Source organism: Eubalaena glacialis, chromosome 11, assembly GCF_028564815.1.
Source record: "Eubalaena glacialis isolate mEubGla1 chromosome 11, mEubGla1.1.hap2.+ XY, whole genome shotgun sequence".
NCBI classification, from domain to species: domain Eukaryota; kingdom Metazoa; phylum Chordata; class Mammalia; order Artiodactyla; family Balaenidae; genus Eubalaena; species Eubalaena glacialis.
Genome location: NC_083726.1, coordinates 100,860,346 through 100,880,765, shown reverse-complemented (window position 1 = coordinate 100,880,765; position 20,420 = coordinate 100,860,346). Strand labels below are relative to the sequence as shown.

The 20,420-nt window shown below is 40.4% G+C and overlaps 1 non-coding gene across 1 annotated transcript; it reads left to right on the top strand.

Annotated features, from left to right (window-relative positions):
- Window positions 1-18,566: 18,566 nt before the first annotated feature.
- Window positions 18,567-18,638, top strand: TRNAK-UUU (transfer RNA lysine (anticodon UUU)). Its single transcript has one exon. It is a non-coding gene; the product is annotated as a tRNA-Lys (tRNA).
- Window positions 18,639-20,420: the final 1,782 nt, after the last annotated feature.

Below are 20,420 nucleotides of genomic sequence, written 5' to 3'. Positions count from 1 at the left end.
AAAAAAATTATTAAGAATAAATTTATTAAGAAAAAATTTTTTTTTAATTTTTAAAAATAGATTTATTAATTTTTTTATACTAAAAATAAGAAAAAATTTAAGAAAAAATTTATTAAGCAAAAAAAATTTTTAATTTTTTTAAAATAAAAAATATGAAAAAACGTATTAAAAAATTTTTTTTTAAATTTTTTAAAAATAGAAAATAAGGAAAAAATTATTAAGAAAACATTTATTAGGGAAAAAAAATTTTTTTAAGTAAAAAAAAAAAACAAAAACAAAAAACAAAAAAAAAAAAACGGATGGACCTAACCCTAGGACTAACGGTGAGAGCAAAGCTATACAGACAAAATCTCACCCAGAAGCATACACATATACACTCACAAAAAAAGGAAAAGGGGAAAAGTTAATATATCCTGCTCCCAAAGTCCACCTCCTAAATTTGGGATAATTCGTTGTCTATTCAGGTATTCAACAGATGCAGGCACATCAAGTTGTTTGTGGAGCTTTAATCCGCTGCTTCTGAGGCTGCTGGGAGAGATTTCCCTTTCTCTTCTTTGTTCGTACAGCTCCCGGGGTTCAGCTTTGGATTTGGACCCGCCTCTGCATGTAGGTCGCCTGAGGGCGTCTGTTCCCCAACCAGACAGAACGGGGTTAAAGGAGCAGCTGCTTCGGGGGCTCTGGCTCAGTCAGGCCGGGGGGAGGGAGCGGTACGGAGGAGGCGGGGCGAGCCTGCGGCGGCAGAAGCCGGCGTGACGTTGCAGCAGCCTGAGGCGCGCCGTGCGCTCTCCCGGGGAAGTTGTCCCCAGATTACGGGAGCCTGGCCGTGGAGGGCTGCACAGGCTCCCGGGAGGGGCGGTGTGGAGAATGACCTGTGCTCGCCCACAGGCTTTTTGGTGGTGGCAGCAGCAGCCTCAGCGTCTCATGCCCGTCTCTGGGGTCCGCGCTGATAGCCGTGGCTCGCGCCCGTCTCTGGAGTCCGTTTAAGTGGTGCTCTGAATCCCCTCTCCTTGCACGCCGCGAAACAAAGAGGCAAGAAAAAGTCTCTTGCCCCTTCGGCAGCTGCAGACTTTTTCTTGGGCACCCTCCCGGCTAGCTGTGGTGCGCTAGCCCCTTCAGGCTGTGTTCACGCCGCCAACCCCAGTCCTCTCCCTGGGATCCGACCGAAGCCCGCGCCTCAGCTCCCAGCCCCCGCCCGCCCCGGCGGCTGAGCAGACAAGCCTCTTGGGCTGGTGAGTGCTGCTCGGCGCCGAGCCTCTGTGCGGGAATCTCTCCGTTTTTCCCTCTGCGTCCCTGTTGCTGTGGGATCCGCGCTGATAGCCGCGGCTCGCGCCCGTCTCTGGAGCTCGTTTAGGCGGCGCTCTGAATCCCCTCTCCTTGCGCGCCGCGAAACAAAGAGGCAAGAAAAATTCTCTTGCCTCTTTGGCAGCTGCAGTCTTTTTCCCGGACTCCCTCCCGGCTAGCACCGAAGCCCGAGCCCCAGCTCCCAGGCCCCGCCCGCCCCGGCGGCTGAGCAGACAAGCCTCTCGGGCTGGTGAGCGCTGGTCGGCACCGCTCCTCTGTGCGGGAATCTCCGCTTTGCCCTCCGCACCACTGTGGCTGCGCTCTCCTCCGTGGCTCTGAAGCTTCCCCCCTCTGCTACCCGCAGTCTCTGCCCACGAAGGGGCTTCCTAGTGTGTGGAAACCTTTCCTCCTTCACAGCTCCCTCCCACTGGTGCAGGTCCCGTCCCTATTCTTTTGTCTCTGTTATTTCTTTTTTCTTTTGCCCTACCCAAGTACGTGGGGATTTTCTTGCCTTTTGGGAGGTCTGACGTCTTCTGCCAGCGTTCAGTGGGTGTTCTGTAGGAGCAGTTCCACGTGTAGATGTATTTCTAATGTATCTGTGGGAAGGAAGGTGATCTCCGCGTCTTACTCTTCCGCCATCTTGCCCCTCCACCGCTGGGCCGTTTTTGAACAAGCTATAAGCAGCAGGAATTCAAGCAAAGACCTAGAAGAAACAGATAGTTTTTGATTGGTTTATCAAGTGCCAAGTGGTGGTAAAGAATGGTCAGTGGTTTGAGAGTTGCTTGTGATAAAAGAAATTTAGGAACAGAAAGACAACTGCTTATCCCTTATATCCTGTATACCAAATACTGATTTAATGGAATCATCTTAAATCCTTTCTACAATAATGTGGGATAAGAGGGCATTAACATTATCGCTTGGAATAATAGGAATAGTGAACGTTTCTCAGACAACAAGTGCCGGACTCTGTTCTGAGTGTCTTAGGCATATTAATTCATTTAATCCTCAAGATATCTCTGTGAAGCTGGGATCATTCCATTTTATGGTGGAGAAAACAGGTGCAGAGATTAGGTGATGGTTAAGTGAGAGGTTAAGTGATGTTTCCAAGATCACACGGTAAGTATTTGGGAAATCTCTTGGAGAATTTGTGAATAATATCCCGGAGGAAGTGACTTTCAAACTCGACATAGAAGGACGTGGTGAAATTTGCCAGAGGAAATAGCATGTGCAAACAAGACAGAAAATTTAGTACAACTGTGAAAATGTTCAGTGCCCAGCATGTATTTAGTACTTTGAATAAAAATGAATCAGGTGTTCTGTTCATACTTTCCAGACTTGGGAGGAGGAAGGTTATAGTGTGTTAACATAATTTCTGTGCAGTGTGAAGGGCCACGTTGGAGGTTTGCCTGGACGATCGTGGCAGCGCCGAGAGCATCTGGCCGGCCTGTAGCACTGGGGCAGGTTCCCTCGGAAGAGAACTCAGAGTTACCTTTTAAAGATTACCTGGGACTTAGTGCTGGAGAGTGGAGGACAGGACGGAGTAGGTTAGGACAGCGGGAGCTCCGTGTGCCGGATGCTGGGACAGCCTGTGTGAGGTGATGCTGGAGGTGGTCCTGCAGAGGTAAGGAGGGACCTCTGTTGACGGCCTTATTTCCATGCATCACAGTTTGGGTTTCATGTGGAAGATTCATGGGAAACTATTTAAGGTTTCAGGAAGGGGACTAATGGTCAGATTTGTTTTGGCCACTGTGCCCAGTAGTACATGAGAACCTGGGCCCGGTGGAGGGGTGATGGGGAGACTACTCAAAGTGTGTTCTGCCTCGCTCTCCAGAAAGGGGAAAATAAGAAAAGGAAGGTAAGAAAATCATAATTTTCAAAAGTGTGTAAGTTTTACTGAAAAGTAGTTCCCCAAGAATTGAAAATAATAGAATTCGTTACTGGGGAAATTAATATATTTTCTTTTCTTACAGTTCTTAATCAAATATATTATCTATTAAATTCAGACTTGCTTCGGGTGAAGTTGAGGGCTAGACTAAGTGACGTTTTTAGCTCTGTGTTGTGTGTTGCTCTAATTGTACCATCATGTTTTCTTTTAAAGTGGGGTGTGGAGTACAGAGTACAATACGTTGCCCATTTTATCTTTGTGAGAGGTAAAACATCAAAAATGTCCTTAAAGCACTTAAAGCACTTAAAGACGGTCTTGCCTTTATGGTATATCATATTCAAACTGGCAGACAAGTCCTGCCTAGATGTATTTCCAAATAGGGGAAAACATAGCCTCATTAACATGGGACTGAACCAAGAATTATTTGTTTTTTGCTTCTAGCATTTTGATTTAGTTTGTGACATTGTGCACATCACTGAGGAACTTACCAACATAGGGAATATTTCCTGAAATAGAGAATGATATTTAGTACAAGAGAGATTTGTTGATGTTTGTAGTTTATAAGGAAATTTGAACATGAGGCAGGTATTCAAAGCAGATTTGGTAAACATCAAATAATTGAAACTTAATCCTTGCCAGGAAAAAAAAAAAAAGCAAAATACAGAAATGAATCATAGTGACCCATAACTATGTGTGTGATAGGCATTTCCTGTGGTTGGGAACATGGACCAGCGGGTCTGCCTTGGATGCCGTATTATGAAGATTGGCAGTTGAGGTACTTCTAGAAGATACTTCTGAGGATCGTTTCATCCATTCCTTGGAGAAAATATAAAACTGTTGGTTTGGTCTCTACCTTTTTATTTCTCTCCTTGTTTCAAAAGGTTTCATACTATTATGAAGTATGAAGCAAGATAATATTTTTAAAAACTAAGAAATTTAATACATAGGAAAAATTTCAATGTAAAGTACAGCTGGGGTGATGTCCGCAAAATGCATGCTCTGAAATTTTGTACATTTGCTAGAGATTGATCATCAACTTGCTACCTCTAAGCTTATTGTGAAGCTAATGTAAAGAGGAAGTTGCCAGGTTCATACTGTTTACAACTCAGTCATTAAGCACTTAGAATTATCGGGACAGAGGGCTAGGTGAATTTGCATATCCTTCCCGTTTGATCCTTACACTTGACATATGAAATGTGGGTTTCATTATTTTTGTTTTACAGATGAGTTACTCAGGCAACTTACCCAAGACTATACAGTCAGCAAGTTGCCGAGCCAGGAGTTTGAACCACTTTTGCCTGATTCTAAACCTAGAGGTCTTACCACGATGCCTTTTGGATAAGTGGTTTATTATTTGAATGTATTTTGCAAGCCTGTGTTAAAAGCATAAGCATCTCTGAAAGAAAGCATCTTAGTTACTGTCAAGGAAATCTTAACCAAGTCTTGCTCATCTTTCTCCTTGTCTCCTTCCAAGCGATTTTCACTTATTAATGCAACTCTGCCTAAGGATTGAAATTGCTTTTAATTTATGACAAACAGCAAGGTAAGTGTTGTACAAAACCATTGGAAGTATTTTATCTTCATTTATTCCTTCCTTAATGCTCTTTATTTTTCCAGATCTGAGTTTCTGACATATATCATTTCCTTCTCTCTGAAGAACGTCTCTTAATATTTTTTGCAAGGCAGGTCTACTGGCAAGAAATTCCCCCAATTTCTGTTTGTCTGAGAAAGTATTTCTCCTTCACTTTTGAAGGGTAATTTCACATGATACAGAATTCTTGGTTGCTGGGTTTTTTGCTCTCAACACTTTTTTTTTAGTTAATTTTTTTTATTGGAGTATGGTTGATTTACAGTGTTGTGTTAGTTTCTGCTGTACAGCAAAGGGAATCAGCCATACATATACATATATCCACTCTCCTCTAGACTTCATTCTCATATAGGTCATTACAGAGCACCGAATAGAGTTCCCTGTGCTATACAGTAGGTTCTTATTAGTTATCTTTTAAATACAGTAGTTTGTATATGTCAATCCCAATCTCCCAGTTTATCCTCCCACCCACCCTTACCCTCTTGGTAACCATAAGTTTGTTTTCTACATCTGTGACTCGATTTCTGTTTGGTAAATAGGTTCATTTGTACTATTTTTTTTTTAGATTCCACATATAAGCAATATCATATGATATTCGTCTTTCTCTGACTTACTTCACTCAGTATGACAATCTCTAAGTCCATCCATGTTGCTGCAAATGGCATTATTTAGTTCTTTTTTATGGCTGAGTAGTATTCTTTTTATATATGTACCACATCTTCTTTATCCATTCCTCCGTTGATGGACATTTAGGTTGCTTCCATGTCCTGGCTGTTGTAAATAGTGCTGCAGTGAACACTGAGGTGCATGTATCCTTTCGAATTATGGTTTTCTCCAGATATATGCCCAGGAATGGGATTGCTGGATCATATGGTAGCTCTGTTCTCTCAACACTTAAATATTTCATTCCTCTTTCCTTGATTGCATGGTTTCTGAGGAGATGTCTGATGTTATTCTTATCCTTGATCCTTAAAGATAAGGTATTTTTTGCCCCCTCTGGCTTCTTCCAAGATTTTTATCTTTGATTTTCTGCAGTTTGAATATGATATGCCTACATGTAGATTTTTTTTGGCATTTATCCTGCTTATTGTTGTCTGAGTTTCCTGTATCTGTGGTTTGCTGTCTGACATTAATTTTGGGAAATTCTCAGTCTTTATCACTTCAAATATTTCTTCTGGCCCTTTCTCTCTCTCTTCTTCTAGAGGTATTCCCATTACACATATGTTATACCTTTGTAGTTGTCCCACAGTTCTTGAATATTCTGTTTTTTTCTTTCTTTTTTTTTTTTTTTAAGTCTTTTTTTTTCTCTGCTTTTCAGCTTTGGAAGTCTCTGTTGATATATCCCCAAGCTCATAGGTGCTTTCCTGAGCTCATCAGTCTTTTTTAATTTCTGTTACAGTGCTTTCTATTTCTAGCATTTCTTTTTGATTCTTTTAGCTTTCATCTCTGCTTACATTACTCATCTGTTCTTGAATATTGTCTACTTTTTTCATAGCATATTAATACTTATTCTCTTAGCATATTAATTTTAATTATTTTAAATTCCCAGACTGATGTACACACTGCTATATTTAAAAAGGATAACCAACAAGGACCTACTGTACAGCACAGGGAACTCTGCTCAGTGTTATGTGGCAGCCTGGATGGGAGGGGAGTTTGGGGGAGAATGGACCCATGTACATGTATGGCTGAGTTGCTTTGCTGTGCACCTGAAACTATCACAGTGTTGTTAACCGGCTCTGCTCCAATATAAAATAAAAAGTTAAAAATAAATAAATAACTAAAATAAATTCCTAGTCTGATAATTCCAAAATGCCTGCTGTATCCAAGTCTGGTTCTGATGCTTGCTCTGTCTCTTTAAAAATGTGTTTTTTACCTTTTAGTACCCATGTAATTTGTTGAAAGCTGGATGGGATGTACCTAGTAAAAAGAACTCTGGGTTTTAGCAGTGTGAAGCGTTCTTTAGTCCTCTGCATGTTCAGTATCTTCACTGTAAACATCTTTACTGCAAGCAGCTTCACCACATCGCTAATTGGCCATAAGGCAATTATGCCGTTAAAGATAAAATAATGAAAATAAAAGAGGAACATTAAAAAAAAGGATATAATGAAACATGAAAAATCAATAACAAATTTTAAAAGATTTTATTGTGAAAAATCCAAAAAACATTTGAATACATTTAAAATATGTGTAGATTCACGCTGATAGTTGTATTTGAGTATATCTTAGAGGAAGAAATGATACCATCTTTCTCAAAGACAGTCACTAAAGATTCAGGATCTAACGTCAGACATAAATTCTTTATGATGTAAAGAGATCTACGTCTCTTCAGATTTCCCTAGGAGTAAAATGAACAGTCAGGGATGCTGCTGTTTCTTTTCCATACGTGTAACGTATGGAAGTGGTAGTACATATCTGGACTACCTTTTTTAAAGTTCCCTCACACGCTCAGTTCCTTATATTTCACTGAATCATCTAAGCCAGATTCTGTGCCAATACCAAAATTCCATCCACATAATGTTCTTCACTATCAAATAGCAAAAAGCTTTCACCATTTTCAAGAAACTTTTACTTGTCAGGAATCACGTAACCATTTCTTTTTTGGGGGATCGGAGGAGTGTGATTCCACTTTTGCCTCCAGCTTCTAATATTGCATGAAAAATTTGGTAAAGATGGTGTTAGGGAACAAGCTGTTGGATCTAAATTAGCTAAAGAATCGAGACTGAGTGCTCTCGAAGACCGCTGTGAATTATTAGCCATAGCTTGGTAAGCTTCTGGTTTTGTCGAGCGTGAGGATGGTGGTGCTCACCAAAGGATCTGCAAACCGATTTGTTATTTTCTAGTAGAGTATGCAATCTGGCTTTACACTCTCTTATCTCACACTTCCAGTAAGTCTTCTATCACCGTATTTTCTATCAAGTTGATATACATTTGTTATTCTCCACATCTTAAGACCTCCACACGTACTCATCACTGTATAGACCATTGAGGCCCAAGATTTCTATGATATAAAGATGGGAGTACTGCATCAATGGAGAAACGAAACCGAACTGTTAACCAGCTGAAACCAAACTGTGAAACGAAACCATCAACCGGTTATTTTATCTTTTACAGCATTGAAACCAAACTGTCAAACCAAACCATTGGCCATTTATTTTGTCTTTTACTGCAAAATTGCCTTATGGCCAATCAGTTGTCTGGCGAAACTGCTTGCATGAAGCTTCTTATGACAAAATACCTAGAACCAGTCCTATGATTAGGTGAGCCTGTGCCTAGACTGTTACCTTCAGGAGTGCTTCTCAGTTTTTCCTTCCTTAGGTGGGGCAGGGTGGCCGGAGGAGGCTGGAGTTGGGACTTTCCCTGTCCCACCTGGAAGATTCTCCCAGGTCAGTTAGGCTCTGATAAAACTCCAGTAGGGTTAGGCTCTGGTGAAGCAAGTTTCTTCTTTTGAGGGTGGGCCTTGTTAAGAATGGCAGAATGCTTTGGGTGTACATTTGACCCTCTGTATCTGCTGTTCCGCATCCTTGGATTCAACCAACCGTGGATGGAAAATATTTTGGAAGCAGAAAATTCCAGAAAGTTCCAAAAAGCAAAACTTGAACTTGCCCTACTTGGGCCACTATTTACCCGGCATTTGCCTTGCATTTGCAACTATTTACATAGCCTTTACATTGTATTAGGTATTATAAGTAATCTAAAGATGATTTAACGTATACAGGAGGATGTGTGTAGTTGCATGCAGATTTATATGAGTCTTGAGCATCCGTAGATTTTGGTATCTTCAGGGGTCCTGGAAGCAATCCCCTGCGAATACTGAGGGACGACTGTATTTCAAAATGACTACTTTTCCCTCCTCCTGCCAAGAGCAGGAGGGGACTTTTCTCTCTTTTCACTGTGAGAATCTGGTAGAGCTCCTGGAGGTAAAACTCACAGAAGTGTGATGGGGCCCCCAACACTGGGTCTCAGAGTTTTCAGCTCTCAAAGTTGTCCACACCGTGCCTCCAGCAAATTGCCAATTACAGTTTAGGTTCTCCTATCCCGTTACTGGTCCATGGAGGTTTCTGCTCCGGTAAGTTGTCATTCTCTGTATCTGCCTGTCTCTCCAGTTTTGGGGGCAGTGGTTTGCCCTGTGACCTCAATTCTCCGATGGGTCTAAGAAGAGTTGTTGATTGACAATTCAGCTCTTTACTTGTTAGGGCAGAATGATGACTTTCAAGCTCCTTACATGCCAGACCAGAAATCAGAAGTTTAATCCATTAGAAATAAATAGTAATCTGCTATTGATTCATCCATTGCTTTGGCTTCATTACTGTGAGGGTTCAGCATATACAAAGATCAGGATTGTGTTTCCAGACTGTGTGTTATGTGATTTGTGTCATCGTACATTAAGCATTCTCAAACAGAATTACGGTATTTTTCTTTTTATGATTTTTAAGTTTTGTTTTCCTCTACATGACTCCAAAATGGAGGGACTTCAAGGAAAAGGAGGGATCAAATGAGCAAAAAGGAGGGAGGGATCAAATGAGGATTGAGAAAATTCATTAATTCAGTACTTACCGAATTTCTACTGTGTGCCGTGTTCTGGGGATACAGAAATAAACAAAACGAAAGGCCCAGTCCTCATGGAACCCACATCCTAATGGGGAAGGAAGGGCTGAGATAATAAACAGATGCATGAAGTCAGTGATGAGGCCATGAAGGAAAACAAAGCAGAGAGGTGCTGGAGAAATGGAGGGTGTGATTTTAGTCAGCACAGCCACGGAAGTGCCCTTCGAGGTGGTAACGTTTGGGCAGAGAGAGACCTGACTAACATGGGGGGCAAGGCGTGTGTGTGTGCGTGGGAGAGAATGTTCTGGGCGGAGGCCTGAGGGGGGAGGAGGCCCGGCCTGCTGATGGATAGAAAGCCCGTCGGCATGGCTGGAACCCAGTGGGTGAGGGGAGACGCCAGGCACATCATGAAAGACAGGGATAAGCAAGCCTTTTTTCTGTAAGAACAGTAATTTTTTATTTATTTTTATTTTGGGGGCTTTAAGGTCCCTGCCGTTGTAGTGAGAAAGCAGCCATAGATGTTACATAGACAGATGGGCAGCTGTGTTCCAGAAAAACTTTTTACAGGAGCAGGCAGTGGGCCAGATTTTGCACGTGGGCCATAGTTTGCTAATTTCTAACATAGGGTCTCATAGGCCATTGGAAAGCGCTTTGGGTTTTAGTCTAAATATGATCATAGTCGCTGGAGGGTTATGAGCAGGTCAGTGAAGTGATAGGATTAATTTTGAAAGGATTACTGGTGGCTTCACAGGGAACAGAACGTTTTCTCCACACAGGAATGGAAGCAGGGAAAGCTATTGGGGGTTTTGTATGAGTTGAGAGAAGGTGCCTCGAACTGAGGTCGTAGCAGCCGTGGTGTTGGCAAGAAGGGGTGTTAGATGAAGAGTGTATGTGTGTGTGTGTGTGTGTGTGTAGAAGCGGCCAAGGATGACTGACTAAGACTATTTGAGCAACTGAGTAAAAGGCAGTTTAGGGAAGACTTCACAAGGATGAGATTTGGTGGAGAAGTCAAGTGTGGTTAAATCTGAGATGCGTGTTAGACATTTAGGTGCCAGAAGTGAGGTAGGCAGTTAGAGGTATTCCAGTCTTCTCTCTTCCAGGGAAAAGAAAAGGTGTGTAAATCCTCTGGGAGAGTGAATGGAATAAGGAAACGTAAGAGACATACTAGACAGCCCTGAAATAGCACAAGGTCTGTCCTCATCAATTTAAAGTGAAAGTAGATGCCATTACTGTGTACATGCTCCCCCAGCCGTGAGGAGCTGTGTGGTGCAGGTGTGGAGTTGGTGGAGGGTTGGATTGAACTAGAACTTGGATTTTATTAAGCAGGTTGAATGGAGGAAGAGAGTCCTGGGAAAGTATGTGGTCTGTGGAATCCAGTTCGGGTGGGGAGTGAAAAATGAATAGATCGTAGGTCCTGGTGGGGTTGAAGAATTGTTGGACTCATTGTTACTGGAGGAAGTGAAATAGAAAGCCAAGAGTTTGGTCAGATTTTGCTATTGATACATTAATTGCTACCAGAAAGATGCAACACAGGACCAGGAGAACGGGTGATGGATGTGAATGAAGATGTGATCGTTGGATGTAAGGAAGTCCAGTAACGGAGAGGCTAGAGTGGGCCCTTATCCTTCACGTGCATTTTGGAATCACAGGGATCATCAGAGTAGTACTGGAGACCAAGGCAGTAAGCTTGGAAGCAAGTGAAACTCTTCAGTGAATGTGAATGATGGCAAGTGAGCCAGAAGATTGTTGTAACTGCTGGTTTTAATCAGCTCTGTGGCTTCAGGTCAATCAGTTAACCACTCAGGTGTCAGTTCCCTTCTGTTTGTGGTAGTGAAACACAGTGAGTGAGGGGAGACTAGGGACACATTACGAAGGACAAGAATTGGCAAACTTTTTTAATATAAAAATAGTAAATATTTTTTTAAATGTTGGGGGCTTTATGGTCTGTGTCACAACAACTAACCTCTGCTGGCGTAGCAGCATTTTTATAAACGTGAAAACCTGGACTATCATGGAAATTGGAAGAAGCAAGAAAGGGCTGGGAAGGGAAAGAATGGAAGTTTCCTTCTAGGGCAGTGATATCTTTGAGCATTATTTACTTCAGGCATCAGTTTAATGAATCCATTGATCCGGAGTGTTCAACAGTGATACAATCACAAAGCTGTCACCAAAGTCAAAAGCCAAAATACTTTTCAATGATTATAACTGACTTTTGTATCTCATGTTACCTTTGTATTTTTCAGTCTCTACCATAGTGTTTCATATGTTAAAAGAGCTTTAATAAATTGTTATCGAATGAAGATAAAAGACTTCCTAAAGTTAACTGTTTTCAAGAGGCAATTTTCACCGTTTATGCAAATACAGCATGATGAAAGATTAGGAAGTAGTGGTTATACTTCTGCATAGTTTGCTTAAACTATGAGGCATTTACTAGCTTTTTGTATGTAAATAATTTTAATGGGTATAAAGTGTTTCTATTAATAAGGATTTTGTAATGTGTAATATTGAACAACCAGTGTGTGTTGTAGCTAAAGTATATTTATAATAAGATCAGAGTGATTTAAAACTTAAGTCATGAGGAAGCAGGAAAATTAATCCATTTCCGATAAGGTTTGCAATTTGATTTTCACTTTCTCAAGGATTTCATAGTCTCAGATACGGGTATTTCTTTTTTCCTTTAAGCAGTTCCTAAAAAGTCATCTGTAAAGGAGTAGTCTCTAAATTGAGGTGCTCACTTTTCATTGTGGACGTATAGCTGTCCATTCCCATAGAACAAAATCAGTCCAAGACCAGGGCAAGGCATAGAATGTCCGCAGAGGTATAGTGAGTTTATAGAATATTTAGAAGGCAGCAGGAAAAAAATCTTTTATCTACAAATAATTTTTCTCCTGGCTGATGGTATGGGGCCCACAGCAAATGCTTAAGAAGTTGTTAGTGAGTGAATGGTGATGCCAGGATAATGTTAGACTTTGTCTCTGGAATTTTTTTTTTTTTTTACTGTAAATTTATTATTATTTTTTTTAAATTAATTAATCAATTGATTAATTTTTGGCTGCATTGGGTCTTCGTTGCTGCACGCGGGCTTTCTCTAGCTGCGGCAAGGAGGGGCTACCCTTTGTTGCGGTGCGTGGGCTTCTCATTGCAGTGGCTTCTCTTGTTGTGGAGCACGGGCTCTAGGCACACGGGCTTCAGTAGTTGTGGCACACGGGCTCAGTAGTCGTGGCTCACGGGCTCTAGAGCACAGGCTCAGTAGTTGTGGCACACGGGCTTAGTTGCGCTGCGGCATGTGGGATCTTCCCGGCCCAGGGCTCGAACCCATGTCCCCTGCATTGGCAGGCGGATTCTTAACCACTGCACCACCAGGGAAGTCCCTCTGGAATTCTTTTAAAATTTACAAATCTCCTAAGAACCGTTATGTGCATTAGTGATACAGAATGGAGATAATTTACCTGTGCAAACAGTACTGGACTGCAGCTGGCTTTGGAAAGGCTAATGTTTTTGACAAAATTTATTTGCCTACTTGGCCAAAACAGCAATAACTTTCATATCCAGCTGTAGTTTGTGCAAACTGCTTTGGTTTTATAGTTGTAGCTTTTTACTCTTTGTCTAATGAGAAATAGCTGAATTATTTTTTGCTAGGTGCCATACAACTGGCTGAGAAAAGTTGCTTTGGTCATAACTAGGAGGAGGAATTTGGGATAGCTTTTGTTTTTCACCCAGGTATAGCCAGATAGAAGTAAGGAGAAAACTTAGGATAGTATTTGGAAAATTGGTAAAGAAAACTCTTAAGTTGTTTCCAGCCTTATACGTATAGAGTATTGAACAGGATGATTTCAGTCCTAAATCAATTATTGTTTCAGTGACAAGACCCAGCCAGACGGATTGATCCCAAAGGAAATTGTATAGCACGTCTGAAGGACGCTTTCCTTTTTGGTTTACAAGATTATCTAATCCATAAAGAGGATATAGGTATAGAACATGAATTTAAGTTGTATAGGCTTTTCTTTGGGGGAGAAAACAGGTCCAGATTTCAGAAGACACTATAGTGCTCCAAATAGTTAAATTTTTATTTAAAATAGCAACTGGATAGCATAAAAGGAAAAAATAGCCCCTTGGTAAAAGAACAAAAAATTAGAGAAATTCTTAGTCAATAAAGTACATTTTCCAAAAGTATTCCAAAAGAAATCAAATAATTTCCTTGGAAATTTTCCAAATACAGTATGACAGTAACATATATTCAATATAGAGAATTTAGGAAATACTGACAAAAAATAATGAAAATAAAAATTTAGCATCTAATCATGTTTTAAAAATCACTGTTAATATATTAGATAACAACGTGTGAGGATTTTATTTTATTTTTTTTTTGGCCGCGCGGCTTGCAGGATCTCAGTTCGCTGGCCACAACAGTGAAAGCTCGGAATTCTAGCCCCTAGGCCACCAGGGAACTCTCCAAGGATGTTTTCTTCTGTCTACACAGACAGATCTTTTTCCATGTTGGGTTAATAAAGTATCATGTATATGCTGAGCATCTTCCCATCATTGGACTACTCCTAGCACTGATGTTATATGCCACTGTATGTATGTGTCATACTTCAGTCAGCTGGGCACCTATTGAGTATTTTACTTTCCAGTGTCTCCCCAGTATGAATAATGCTTTCACAAACATCCTTGAACTGAAAACTTTGTGTATTTGGTTACTTCCCTAGATGGAATTCGTACAATGGGAATTATTTTCTCAAAGAGTAGAAACATTTTTTAGTTCCTGGTATCTTTTGTTGTTTGCATTCTAGAAAATGTATGTGGCATTGGTTTTAAGTGCCCTTCCAACCCTTAATATTATCATTAAAATTTTTTAAAAAGTAAGTATAAAGGATAGCTCATTGTTTTAATTTACATTTATTTTAGTACAATAAAGCCTGGGCGTATTTTTATGCTTATTGACCAGGTCGTATTTCTTATTTTAATATTCATATGTAAGAATATTCATCCTTTTCTCTTGTATGTTGCAAAAAATGTTTGTCTAACTTTGTTGTTTTTATGTAGATTTTGAATCAAAACTCAATCTTTTTCATTATGGATCTTTTGTTTGTTAATGTGTAGAAAGTCCTTTCCAATGAAATATCAGAGTAAGCTATTTTCTTCAAGTTATTTCTTGATTTCATTTTTTAGAAAACAATTACGTAAAATTTCAAGTGTATTTAAGAGTCACAGAGAGGAGCATAATGAATCTGTGGTCATCACCCATCTTTAACAAATATCAGTACATGGCCAGTCTTGTTCCATCTATATCTGCCCCCAAATACTCTTGGGGTATTTAGAAGCAAATCTCAGGCATTTGAGTATCATTTAATCTGTTGATATTTAGGGTTGTATCTCTAAAAGATAAGGATTTCACTTTTTCAAACATAACCACAGTACCATTATCACACATAAAGAATTTAACAGTAATCCCTAATATCAATCATTCAGTGTCATTTTCCTGATTGCCTTATAATTGTTTTCAAAAGTTTGAAATTAGGAATCAAAAAAGATTTGTACATTGCCTTTGGTTAATACACACTGAAGTTTCTTTTAATCTGTAGGCACCCCCTTTATATTTTTCCCTTTCCTTCTTCCTTTTTTCCCTCCTTCTTTCCCTCATTTTTTGTTGTAGAAATGGCTTAAAAAATCAGGTGATACAAGTCCTCCAACCTCGTTCTCCTTTTTCAAGATTGTTTTTGGCTATTCTTGGTTTTTTGCACTTCCATATACATTTTAGAATCAGTTTGTTTGTTTCTACAAATAGACTTGCTGAGGTTTTGATTGAAATTGTCTTGAGTCTTTAAGTCTTCTTGAGTCTTGAGTCTTCAATTTGGGGAAAATGACGAGTTAACAATATTGGCTTCCAATCCATGCATATATCCATCGATTTTTTAGGTGTTTTAAAATTTCTCTCAGTTATATTTTTAGTTTTCTTTGGCTAGGTTATATAGATGTTTAAATTTTCCCTAAATATTTTGTGTTTTTTGATGCTATTGTAAATTTTCTTTTTTTTTTTAACTACCACTTCTAGTTGTTTGGGGTTTTTTTCTACTTTTGTTTAATTTTACTATTTTGAATATATAAAATTTAACATCATTCAAAAGTCAAAACTATATATTAAAAAAAAGTGTACTTAGCAGTCCCATTTCATCTCCTATACTTTCTGCCTCTTTCCTACCCACTGCCTATATAGAATAATTTTATTAGTTTCTGTTTTAATCTTTGAGGGTAGAATTACTTTGAAAGTCTAAACACTCTAGAAACTCTGATCTGTCATGTCTCACTTGGTGTTGGAGGGCAGTCAGTTTGGACTCAACATAGAGCGTTTTAAAAAACAGGGAGCGTTTCTGACACATTTTTTGTCTCCCTGCGGGTAGAGGTGATGACCCACGTGACAGGTTCAAAGTATAGACTTTTTCTAAAATATATAATATGTAGTAGGCAAACGTAATTTGTGGACAGAGAGATGTCTTACAGAACTTCCGCAAGCTTTTTTGTTCTCATCCTTGTTGCAAAATGTATATATAATGTAAATATAATTTATCCCTTAGGAAAACATTAGTAAAAATTGGATAAGGTCAAAGGACAGCAGTGGCAGTTCCCTAGTCCTGTTTGTTAGCCACAAGGAAATGTAGTAGACAGATGGGCTGTCCTCATGGTTTCTGGCTCTGTGCGTGATGGATTATACTTCACCTCCTTGAATTTAGGTATAGCCATCTAACTTGCTTTGGCCAGTGAAATAAGAGTGGAAATGGCATATACTTCCAGGTGGAAACATTTAAGAACCGGAGCAAAATTTCCCTTTCACTCCCTCTATCTCCTTCCAACTGCTGCTATCAGTAGCATGTTTCAGATGGTGAAGCCTCTCTGTCAGCCTGGGTCCCTAACTGAGGAAACGTGGAACAGAGGCCCCACTGGTGTGCAGTGGATGTATAATTTGAATAAAGAATAAACATTTTTGTTTTAAGCTACTGACAATAGGGGTTATTTCTTGCTGCAGCATAACCTGATTTTTCCCCTCTAATATAGGAGAAGTTTATTAATTTTGTCGTAAATGGTGGAGGTTTGGGACTTCAGACCTAGACAGAAATTGAACCAAGGGTCTCCGAGAACAGAGAGATGTGGAGATCATGAGTTCAGTTTTCGACCATTACTAGTAAGCAGCAACAGTCTGTCTAAAAAGTGACAAAGATATTATCATGTGGACTTCTTCTTTTTTTGAAAAATTAATTAATTTATTTAGGCTGCACCGTGTGGCTTGCAGGATCTTAGTTCCCCGACCAGGGATCGAACCTGTGCCCCCTGCAGTGGAAGCTCGGAGTCCTAACCACTGGACCACCAGGGGAATTCCCATAAAGTGGACTTCTTGTTGTGGAGATGTAATGAGTCTAAAGTTTACTGTCTCATGATGGAGAGGAGCCTATGGAGAAGATAAGATTGAAGATACAGAAATGAGGGAACATGATAATAACCATGTCCTGTAGAGGCTGGGACAGATGGGATCTCCAGAGCACAAGAGGCTTAGACAGGAGGCGGGACATTACTCTTTTTGGAGCAGGAGGAGGAAAGGAAAATTGGTGGGTGCAGATGTAGGTAGGTTTATAGATTTGCTTGCGGGGGGGGAGTTGAGGGATAATAATTACAATAGCTGATGCTTAATGCTTCCTAACCCATTGCTGATCTGAGTGCTTTGTGTAAATTATAGCTCATTTAATCCTCATAACATATGTCATACTGTTATTCACCCGTATGTCATAGATACTGTTATTCCTATTTTACAGATGAGGAAATTAAAGAGGTTCTTGATTTTGTTTTTTGGCCACGCCACGCAGCTTGTGGGAGGATCTTAGTTCCCCGACCAGGGATCGAGCCCAGGCCCTCAGCAGTGAAAGCGCAGAGTCTTAACCACTCTGACCACCAGGGAAGTCCCAGGAGGTTCTTGTGAATTTGTTTTTGTCTTAGATGTTGGAGGTGAGGTCATCTGATGGGATTGAAGATGGAGGTGAAGTGGGAATAGCTTCTTCAAAGTCCATGCATCCTCGCCCTCAGAATAACTTCAGATTAAAAAATATATATTTAACAAGGGCAATGGATATTTTTTGTGAGAGCCTGTGTGAAAGGAACACTGGTCTTCCCTAGTTAGCTCTCACACCAGTAGCAGCTCAGGAAGTTGTTATAACAGGGGGAGGAGCAGCAATGTGATTGGTGGAGAGGCTAAAAGAATTTTCTTGAGCTGAGTTTGCATAGCAGTCACACAATTTGTACTTAGATGGTCTGTTACATATCAACTAAAATAACAAAACCATTGAAAGGTGTTTTCACTTAGAAGTTCCCAAAAATATCCAGTCCCTTTCTTTAAAGCTGTCCATCCCTAGAAGTTATTGTAAAATTGCCCATCTTTGTAAGAAAAGCCACTCTCTTCTCAGAAATCTTTTTAATCCTGGTTGATCAAAACTCCTGTCTCGGCATCAAAGTTTCTGGGCTTTAAGTGCCTATGTTTTCTTCTTTTATTTCTTCTCCTTTCACGGTTGTAAGTATTTCATCTTATAGAATTTTGATTTTTGATCACCTCCCTCAGTCGTTATTTCCTTAGAGATATGGGAGGTCCTACCTCCCCCAGCTGCATGGGTCTAGTGTATCAATTAAGGAAGAAAACAGAAAAAGTGACTTTTCGTTTTAGCAATATGACAATTTAGTCTGACCCGAATATCCTTCTTAGCGTAAGTTGAGGTTGCCCTGGAGAGGGATAGTGGTGGTTTCTGTTGTGTGTATGTGTGGGGATGGGGGACTGTGGAATAGGACGGGATGGGATGGTAAGTCCCTCTTGATGATCTAGACAAGAGACTTGGTTTCTACCATCCATGGAGGATGTATGAGATAAAGACTTAGCCTAGGTGAATCAGGGAGTTAGAAATGAGATCCCTGCAATCAAAATAGGATTCAGGAAGGGAGTTGGAGAGAAATGTCAAAGGATTAATTAAATCTGCTCAAATGTGGTGTGAATGGGAAGAATGAATATGAATAACCACAGAGAGCTGAGATGGAGAGGGAATGAAAGGTGAGTAAATGTTCAAGTTGAACTAACATGTGACCGGATGTTTGTGGAAATAGATTTTGGTTTGTAGAGACTTTTTTTTTTTTTGGTAGAGAGATTTCTGTAAATACTTCTGTCAGAGATGTGAATTAATAAGAAAAAAAGGAATTGATATTTTGGGTTTTAATTTTGCTGCTGTGGGGAATTCCCTGGTGGTCCAGTAGTTAGGACTTGGCGCTTTTACCGCCATGACCCGGGTTCAATCCCTGGTCGAGGAACTAAGATCCCGCCAGCCTCGCAGCTCGGCCAAAAACAAACAAACAAACAAGCAAACAAAATACTGTTGCTGCTGTGTGTTTAACCGGGAAGCCTAAATTATCCCTGTTACCACTCCTACCCCAGAAGATGAGCCCAGCATTGTTTCTTAAAGGTCTCAGTGGTTCTACAACCTGCTTGTACCTCCCAGCCCCAGTGGGGAAAGTGTTGGGTTTTGTATTTCAGATCCACTGATGGGGATCAAGCTGGATGACTCAGAGAATAAGAGGATGGAGGCAGGGTTGGTTGAAAGCTGATTCTGGGAAGAAACTCCCTTGACGTTGGGAAGAGTGGTGAAGGCCATTGGCCTATAACACCCATGACTGCATGTATGAGGGTGACGGCAGGAAGCCTGTGCAGACTGAACTTTAAGGGCCTTGGTTTTGGGAACATTACCGAGTATCTGTCTAGCTGAGCCTGAGGTAAGAGGAAAGGACAGCTGGGATTGTATCTCAGAGCCGCCCTGAAGTGATGGTGACCAGTGCTTGTCAGCATCTTCAGGTGAAGAAGGAAGAGTGGTAACCATGACACCCACCACAGACTAAAGCTCCTCCCCTCATTTTCCAAGCACTGTATCAGCCCCCAGAATTTTTATGCGGTCTTGAGGAAACAGATGGGAAGATCTTCCCTCAAATAATAGGAGGGAGAACCCTCTTCCTTCTAAAATATGTTACACTGAATTTTCCACTAATTCTACTAGGTGAAGGTAGGCAGGGACCAAAACCAAATTAGTCTGATTTATAAAAATTAAAAAAAAAAGAAAGCTTAAATCTTATTATTATGAAGCAAATTCATACCTACTCACATTTTTATAATTAAAACCTATGGGAGTCAAATGAAAAACTGCTTTGCGAACAATACTTTGCAAAGCACTTGGCTTTTGAAGTATTATTTTTCAATGATTAATTACTTTCACTTCCTCTATAATTGTCACATACTCCCAAATATGTTGTCTTCCCTTTTTTCCTCTGTCTTTGGATAGAGAGGCTCTCTGTTATGCTCATTTGCTGGGTGGTTTTACGAGACCTGGCAGAGTGAAGCCAACCAGCAATGCATTTACGGATTTAGGTACTTATTTATTTACTTATTTGCACTTGTATAGCACTTATGTTCATAGCACTTACTATGTGCCGTATAAAGCTAATAAGCACTTACAACTAAAAGCTCAGTAAAAATCTTGACAGATCTTGGCATATGGGTTACTTGGGGATTCTTGCCTCTGCCCTTTTGTCCTCTGTATGTGAGCATCTGGCTGGTGGAGAGAAGCCCTATTGGACTTATTTCTGTTCTTCCAGCACTTCCTGCCCTCTTCTGCTTCCGTGTCTGTAAACATGCTGTTCCTTCTGCCTGGAACATTCTCCATACCTTTCCTCCCGGATACCTGGCTTTAATCATCTATCCATCCTTCTGATCTTGGCTTGAGCATCACTCCCTCAGAGCAGCCTTCTTTGGTGTCTTTCTCTCGATGAGGCTCCCTTGTGTTAGGTTAGGGTCCTGTGGCACCAAATACTGATCATATTTGTGTCCATCTTTGTGTCAGTATGTCTTCTTCACTGGAGTGTAAGTTCCCTGGAGCCAAAAGCTTTATTTCTCTTGTCCTCCCCATTCCCCCTTTTGGTGCTTACGTTGTCTGACACCTAATGGACACAAAACAAACTGAAGTGGAGTTGCAAATAAATGTTATTGTCACGTGTATTCTTGACTTTTGTTATGGAGACATTCAAAACTCAGTTTCTAGTTACCAT